The sequence below is a fragment of the Phocoena phocoena genome, chromosome 2 (genome assembly GCF_963924675.1).
Source record: "Phocoena phocoena chromosome 2, mPhoPho1.1, whole genome shotgun sequence".
Classification (NCBI taxonomy): Eukaryota; Metazoa; Chordata; class Mammalia; order Artiodactyla; family Phocoenidae; genus Phocoena; species Phocoena phocoena.
In genome coordinates, this window is record NC_089220.1 from 102212800 (window position 1) to 102221108 (window position 8309).

Sequence of the window (8309 nt, forward strand, 5' to 3'; positions counted from 1 at the left end):
ATCTTCCCAGACCAGGGCTTGAACTTGTGTCCCCTGCATTTGCAGGCAAATTCTTAACCACTGCACCACCAGGGAAGTCCTGCAGTGTCCTTGATAGATGGTTATTGTGAAGGTTAATTTAATGTGTCAATTTGTCTGCACCATTGAGTGCCCAGACGTTTGGTGAAACATTATTCTGGGTCTATTTTGGGGGGTGTTTTCTAGATGAGATCAAGATTTGAATCTGTAGTCTGTGTAAAGCAATCTCCTTAATGTAGGTGGGCCTCATCCAATCAGTTGAAGGCCTGAATAGAACGAAAAGACTCTCTTCTCCTCCTCCCACACCCCATGAGTAAGGGAGAATTTCTCCTCTTCACTGCTTTCAAGTTGGGACACTGTTTTTCTCTCTGAGTGTCTCTGCACTCAGACTGAGACATGGGCTCTTCCTGGGTTGCTAGCCTACCAGCCTTGGACTGGAACTACACCATTGGCTCTTCTGAGTCTCCAGCTTGCAGACTGGAGATTGTAGGACTTGTTAGCTTCCATAATTGTGTGGGCCAATTCCCTATCTATCTGTCTATCTCTGAAGAACCCTGACTAATCCAATTATGCCCATGGTTATATTCTTCCAGGGATGATGAGGTCACTACTTACTGAAGAAGTACATTTCTTTTGTAAACAGTCAAAATCATTAATTCTTAAAAATAATTCTGTTCCTTTGGTAGATGTTCCTATAAGTCATAGGGTCCTATTCTGTATTTTGGAGCAGTGTAAAAATAAGTCTGGTTTCTTGCTATATGCTAGCTCTTCAGATACTATAGGACAGCCATCTTGATTTATTTGTCTCTTCTCAAAGTGGAATATCCTTAGAACCCTTTTGTTTAGACTGGATCTTAAGCCTCTTACCTATTCTTGTCACCATTTTCTGGATATTTCCAGTTTATAAACATTCCTCAAAATATGATACCTATAAGTAATCATCACTCTGGCTGTGGCCTGAGCATTAAAAAGTATGGAATTAACCTGAACTCACTCATGCTAATGAGTTAGGTCTTGGAATGGTGGTATTTTCCAAGGGTGCACAGGTTTCTAAAGGAAAGGTGTGGAAATGGAAAGAATAAGAACAAATTGAAAAAGGAATACAAACTGAAGGGAAATGAGACACAGTCTGCACTCTACCATCTGTGTGAGAGTGGGATTGGCTGTCATGTCCCAGTAGGCCTGCACACCCCACAGCCACAGTTTAGCCCAGAATGGGGGCAGTTACTGAAAAGCCAGCTTGATACGCCAATTGGGACCTTCTCTGCATTCTGTAACTCCTCAAGATTCCACCAAAGCTGATTAGGATATGATACAAAAATTAAGAGTGTCTTACAATGTTTATCTGGTATAACAGAGAACAGGAAATGCATGAATAATCGAACAGCATAATATTAAAACTCTTGAGTCAATGGTTTATTATCCTCAACAGAACTTTTACTTTTTTACTCACTTTCTAAGGATGAGTTAATTATATTGTTATCCTTTCATGGACCTTATATTTCAAGCACCATGAGGGCAGGGACCTAGTTTTTAATGCCCTCTTGCTTATACAAGGCATTTAGTAGATTAAAAGAACAAAACAAAAAACAAAAATAACTTGAATAATCTGCAAGCTTGAGGTCCAGATTTTAGAGACTCATTTTGAGTGGAGGCTCATGAAGGTACTAGAAAGGTCTTTCTTTCTACCTCTGTGGGTCTCCCTGCTACTGAGCAGACTTACAGGCCCTAGACTGGGACATACCCATGCACCCTGCCCAGCCAGCAACAGATAACCAGGTTACCTTCATGGGATAGATAACGGTTACATATTGGTCAAGGTGAAAGTAGTAGGTCAAGATGGATGCAAGCAAGGCAGAGAAAAAAGTCTTTGTAAGAAAAGTGACCTGCCCCTACCCCCAAAGAAATTAGCATTGAAAGTTACTTATTTGGGGTAACATTTGAAAGAAAATTTTAACCTAACCACTCAAAACTTTTAAGTTACCTTGCAGTTGTTTCCCCTTGTCATCCATATTTAGTCATTTATCAAGGTTCTCTCATTTCTCCAGTAATGCCTCTCATACCTGTTTCCATTTTTTTATTCTCTATACTCATCCAAGTCAGATTTTTGTTACGTCTCACCTGGGAAAACTTTTTCCATAGTCCATTCTTCGTGCTGCCTCCAGGGGTCAGCTTTCTAAAACAAAGTTCTAACCAGGTCATTATCCTTCTTAAAAACTTTCCGTGATTCCTTATTTTCTGGATCTTTTTCAGCTTTATCTTTAACATTTCTATAATCCAAATGCCTCAGACTGCTTTGTTTTTCCACAGATTTATTCTCATTGTTTCCACTTGAATGCCTTTGCCATCTCTGCTTGCCAAAATCTAACCCTTCCTTTAAAAGCTCAAATGTCCCCTTTCTAGTAAGCCTTCCTTCACCTATCCCTATTTTGAATTAATCATATTATTTGTGCTCAATATTTTATAGGTTCTGCCTCTTAAAATACTTTTGTTCCTATTTGTCTCCCCTTCCTCGTTTTGAACTTGAGGGCATGGCTTGCACTTTATCCTTCTCTCTGTTCTCTGCAGTGCCTTGCAAATACTGACATTTTAATTTTAATATGGCAAATTTATCTTCTAGGTAGTTGAGAGAGAAAAGAAATCAGGAAGAGGTAGGCAGTTAGGGTAGGGGACAGAAATGGGATAAGAGCAACTGAGGGAGAGAACATGGTAGTAATTAGGAAGATAGCTGGGTTCTGATAAAAATCAGCTGGTGAAAATCGTAATTTGTTTATTGTCTCATTCACAATTAATGATACATAAATTAAACTGGGCCCTTTATGCTTCCACTGTGATCTGGAACAACAGCTGCTGAAAGTCACCAAGAACAGAAATAGAAAAACATTCTTCAAGGATATAGAAACCATGACCATGAGCTGAGCTTTTGGACTTTTATGATAATCTAGTACATAACCCACATAAATCCTAATAAAAATTCAACAATAAATAAGCACTTTATTTGTTCTAGGCACAGAACCAACACCCCTGCCCTCCTGTAGCTTATAATCTAGCATGTTTGATCAAATTAAGCAGCTCCCTGGGTTGAGCTTGAGATGGTCCTAGTGCCTGTTTATGGCACTTCTAGGAAAGCTGTGAGGTTTCCAGCTCTGACCTGACCCAGGACAGTTTTTGCCTCCTGAAGTTCTTGAGTTCTGCATCAACAGTGGCTATCTGACTGTGAAATTTTCCCACTGGGGGAAGGTCCTGGAAGTCTGAGGGAAAGAATCCCAGGAACAAGAGAAAAAGGTGGGTAGCTGAATAAGAAATTAGAAGTGAGGAAGGTCTGACAGCAATCAAATCTCTGGTGATTCAGAAGGATAGTCCTGACAGCCAAAAGTGTAAGACTCTACCCCAGACTGAGGAATCTTGGTGTCAGAAAAGAAGAGTTCCCGTTTGGCACTCCAGGACCTAAACATTTGTGTAGGAATCTCAGAATCTGTCTCTCTGACTTTCTCAGACGTCCTTTCGTGGGGTTGGAAGACACTAGGCAACACCTACCTTGAAGTCCAATAACTCCTGCCAAACCAAGCCACTCACCTTGTCTCCAGTCATGCTGGTCGAATATTGGTCTGTGCTTTTGCTTGGGGTGCTCTCTATGCCTGCAATATTCTCCCTTCACTCCATATCTGCCCCACATTTTTGAAGCAGTACTTGACCAAGAAATGAGAATAAAGTGTATTGATCATATAGAATTTTACCATAATGTAAAGGGCCATTGGCCTTCAGGAAATTTATCCTTGGTTAATTTTCTATTTGATTCCCTTTGATGACTGTTTCACACTTTTCCCACTCTTTCTGCCAAATGTAGAGAGGACAATGGTAAAGACGGTGGAAAGAGCACAGGCTTTGCAATCAGACTTGAGTACCAACTCTAGCTCTGAAACCTATGAGGACTGTGATTGCAGCCAAGACATAGAACTGTTCTGAGCCTTAGTTTCTTCATCTGTTAGATTGAGATAACACATGACATGTTAATTAGACTCACTGTGGTGATCATTTTGCAATATATACAATGTTAAATCATTAGGTTGTACACCTGAAACTAATATGTATCAATTATGCCTCAATTTAAAAAATGACCCCAGGGCTTCCCTGGTGGCGCAGTGTTTGAGAGTCCCCCTGCTGATGCAGGGGACGCGGGTTCGTGCCCCGGTCCGGGAAGATCCCACGGGCTGCGGAGCGGCTAGGCCCATGAGCCATGGCTGCTGAGCCTACGCATCCGGAGCCTGTGCTCTGCAACGGGAAAGGCCACAACGGTGAGAGGCCCGCATACCGCAAAAAAAAAAAAAAAAAAAGACCCAGAAAAACTGGGATAATACTATCAATAAAGATTATGAGGACTCTATGGGAAAGTTTATTTAAATTAGAATATAGGAAGAGTGATCAATAAATGTTACCTAAGACAGGAGGGAACAAGAAATAAAAATATAGAAGGACTACAATGCATTGAACAAGAGACTGAATCAAAAAGTTTATTTGTAAGGTTCTAGGTTAGTTGCAGTGAGGGATAAACCATAAGAAATAGTACTTCTATTTTAAATGAAAACATAATATGTCTAATATGGATTAAATTTCAGGTTTAACCATGTCAAATCAGTTAATAAAAGCACTTTACCATTCTTAACATTTCTGTTTACAAAGACCTGAGAGGTGGTAAGGATTGTTTAATAGTTGTAGCTTTTGATAACACCACAATATTATAACAATAAAGCAAAAATATAATTATACTCACAACCCCAGTGCACAAAACATCTATTGGGTTGGCCAAAAGGTTTGGTTTTTTTCTGTAAGATGGCTGTAGTAGCACTTAGTTGTCTTTAACTTCATTCCTAATAGTTTTGTTAGATTGTATGTGACATCTACCATATCCACGTGCATTTGAAAAAAGACATCAAATTTGGTGTATTTTTGTGTAGCCATTTTAATATTGAAGACGGAAGAAAAAAAGCAACATTTTCAGCATATTATTCTTTATTATTTCAAGAAAGGTAAAAATGCAACCGAAATGCAAAAACAGATTTGTGTAGTGTATGGAGAAGTGCTGTGACCGATCGAACGTGTCAAAAGTGGTTTGTGGGGCTGAGCCCGGCGCGACGCGCTTGAGTGGCCGTTCCTCCGCCAACGGGTGGCGAGGGCACGGGGAGCGCGGACGCCGGGCGCGCCGGCCATGGCTCCCTGGGCGGGGGCCGAACTTTCGGCGCTGAATCCGCTGCGTGCCGTGTGGCTCACGCTGGCCGCGGCCTTCCTGCTGACCCTACTGCTGCAGCTCGTGCCGTCCGGCCTGCTTCCGGGCTGCGCGCTCTTCCAGGACCTGATCCGCTATGGAAAAACCAAGGAAGGGGGGCCGTCGCGACCGGCCGCCTGTCGGGCCTTTGATGTCCCCAAGAGGTATTTTTCTCACTTCTATATCATCTCAGTGCTGTGGAATGGCTTCCTGCTTTGGAGCCTTACTCAGTCTCTGTTTGTGGGAGCACCTTTTCCAAACTGGCTTCATCATTTACTCAGAATTCTTGGGGCTGCGCAATTCCGAGGGGGTGAGCTCGCGTTGTCTGCGTTCTTAGTACTAGTGTTTCTGTGGCTACACAGCCTATGAAGACTCTTCGAGTGCTTCTACGTCAGTGTCTTCTCCAATGCCATGATTCACGTCGTGCAGTACTGTTTTGGACTTGTCTGCTATGTCCTTGTTGGCCTGTGTTGAGCCAAGTGCCAGTGGACGGTAGGAATGTCTATGTGATAGGGAAAAACCTCTTGATGCAAGCTCGGCGGTTCCATATCCCCGGAATGATGACGTTCATCTGGTCGTCTATCAGTATAAGTGTCATGTCATTCTCGGCAATCTCAGGAAAAATAAAGCAGGAGTGGTCATTCACTGTAACCACCGAATCCCTTTTGGAGACTGGTTTGAATACGTTTCTTCCCCTAACTACTTGGCAGAGCTGATGATCTACATTTCCATGGCTGTCACCTCTGGTTTCCACAACTTAACTTGGTGGCTCGTGGTAACATATGTCTTCTTCAACCAGGCCCTGTCTGCTTTCCTCAGCCACAAATTCTACAAAAGCAAATTCGTCTCCTACCTGAAGCACAGGAAAGCTTTCCTACCATTTCTGTTTTAAGATAATCTCAGTTATGAGGAATGCACACCAGGTGACAGTTCCAATTCCCAAGGACAACGAAGTCTAGAGACCAAAGTGCAATTTCTGTAGAACTGTTTAAAACTCTCTGGTCCATTTCTGTTACCAGAAGTCTTCAGTGCATGAGCAAAGCAATACCACTCAAGAAAATGAGTCTTGGGACTTCCTTGGCAGTCCAACGGTTAAGGCTCCACACTTCCACTGCAGGGGACATGGGTTCGATCCCTGGTTGGGGAACTAAGATCTCACTTGCTGCTCAGCGTGGCAAAATAAATAAAATTTTTTTAAACAATGGAAGAAATTGAGTCTTCAGAGAAGAAATACTTCTGGCAGACCTGCGAGTGCTATGTCTGCTTTCTAAGATGCTTTATAAAAGCAACCAAATGCTAAAAAGTAGATGAGACTTTTCCAAGCTGCTTCAAAAACAGACTAATCAAGAATATACAGGGCTTCCCTGGTGGTGCAGTGGTTTAGAGTCCACCTGCTGATGCAGGGGACATGGGTTCACGCCCCCGTCCGGGAAGATCCCACATGCCGCGGAGAGGCTGGGCCCGTGAGCCATGGCCGCTGAGCCTGCGTGTCTAGAGCCTGTGCTCCGCAGCGGGAGAGGCCACGGCAGTGAGAGGCCCGCGTACAGCAAAAAAAAAAAAAAGAATATACAAACAGCTTCAAACAAACACACGCACAGTGGAAGAGATAAGGTCATCTGTGGCTTTGTTTTTGCTACAGACAAATTAACTAGACTACACAATAAGCAATATAGCAGATGCTCAGTAACTGCTTGTTGCGTATCAGTCAAAGCTGAATAGCCTTTGAAAATCACAACAATGTATAATTTCACACCAATGGATTCTGGGAAAAGTGAGTTTATTGAAGTGAGCTTATACTTATTACCACAAAGATTTCCAGCTATGTAACCATCAATAGTCATTTCCCCCTCAAATCATAGCCTAACAAAGTTTGAAACCTCTTTTATTTAATATTTTTTTGACATCCCTCTCTAGGGAGTACCTTAAAAGTGTAAGCATCTGAAATAAAATATTTTTATATTTATGCATAAAAAAAGTGGTTTGCGAAGTTTGGTGCTGGAGATTTCTTGCTGGATTATGCTTTTTGGTCGGGTAGACCAGTTGAAGTCAATAGCAATCAAATCGAGACATTAATTGAGAAGAATCAACGTTATACCATGTGGGAGATAGCCGACATACTCAAAATATACAAATCAAGCGTTGAAAATCATTTGCATATGTTCATCGATTTGATGTTTGGGTTAAGGGAAAAAAACGTTCTTGACCGCATTTCTACATGTGATTCTCTACTTAAATGTAATGAAAACGTTCTGTTTTTAAAACAAAATGTGACGGGTGATGAGAAGTGTATACCATACAGGGACTTCCCTGGTGGCGCAGTGGTTAAGAATCCGCCTGCCAATGCAGGGGACACGGGTTCAGGCCCTGATCTGGGAAGATCCCACATGCTGCGGAGCAACTAAGCCCGTGAGCCACAACTACTGAGCCCGCGTGCCGCAACTACTTAAGCCCACGCGCCTAGAGCCTGAGCTCTGCAACAAGAGAAGCCACCGCAATGAGAAGCCTGTGCGCCGCAACGAAGAGTAGCTCCCGCGCGCCGCAACTAGAGAAAGCCCACGCGCAGCAACGAAGACCCAACTTAGCCATAAATAAATAAATTAATTAATTAATTTTAAAAAAGTGGATACTGTACAATAACGTGGAACGGAAGAGATCATGGGCAAGTGAAATGAACCACCACCAACCACACCAAAGGCCGGTGTTCATCCAAAGAAGGTGATGTTCTATATTTGGTGGGATTGGAAGGGAGTCCTCTGTTATGAGCTCCTTCCAGAAAACCAAACGATTAATTCCAACAAGTACTGCTTCCAGTTAGACCAATCGAAAGCAGCACTCGATGAAAAGCATCCAGAATTAGTCAACAGAAAACGCAGAATCTTGAATCAGGATAATGCAAGACTGCATGTTTCTTTGATGACCAGGCAAAAACTGTTAACAGATTGGCTGGGAAGTTCTGATTCATCCACTGTATTCACCAGAATTGCATCTTCGGATTTCCATTTATTTTGGTCTTTACAATATTCTCTTA

General features: G+C 42.3%; 1 pseudogene; it reads left to right on the forward strand.

The window, feature by feature from the left end:
* Positions 1-5224: 5224 nt before the first annotated feature.
* On the forward strand, positions 5225-6173 carry LOC136119337 (polyprenol reductase pseudogene; annotated as a pseudogene).
* Positions 6174-8309: the final 2136 nt, after the last annotated feature.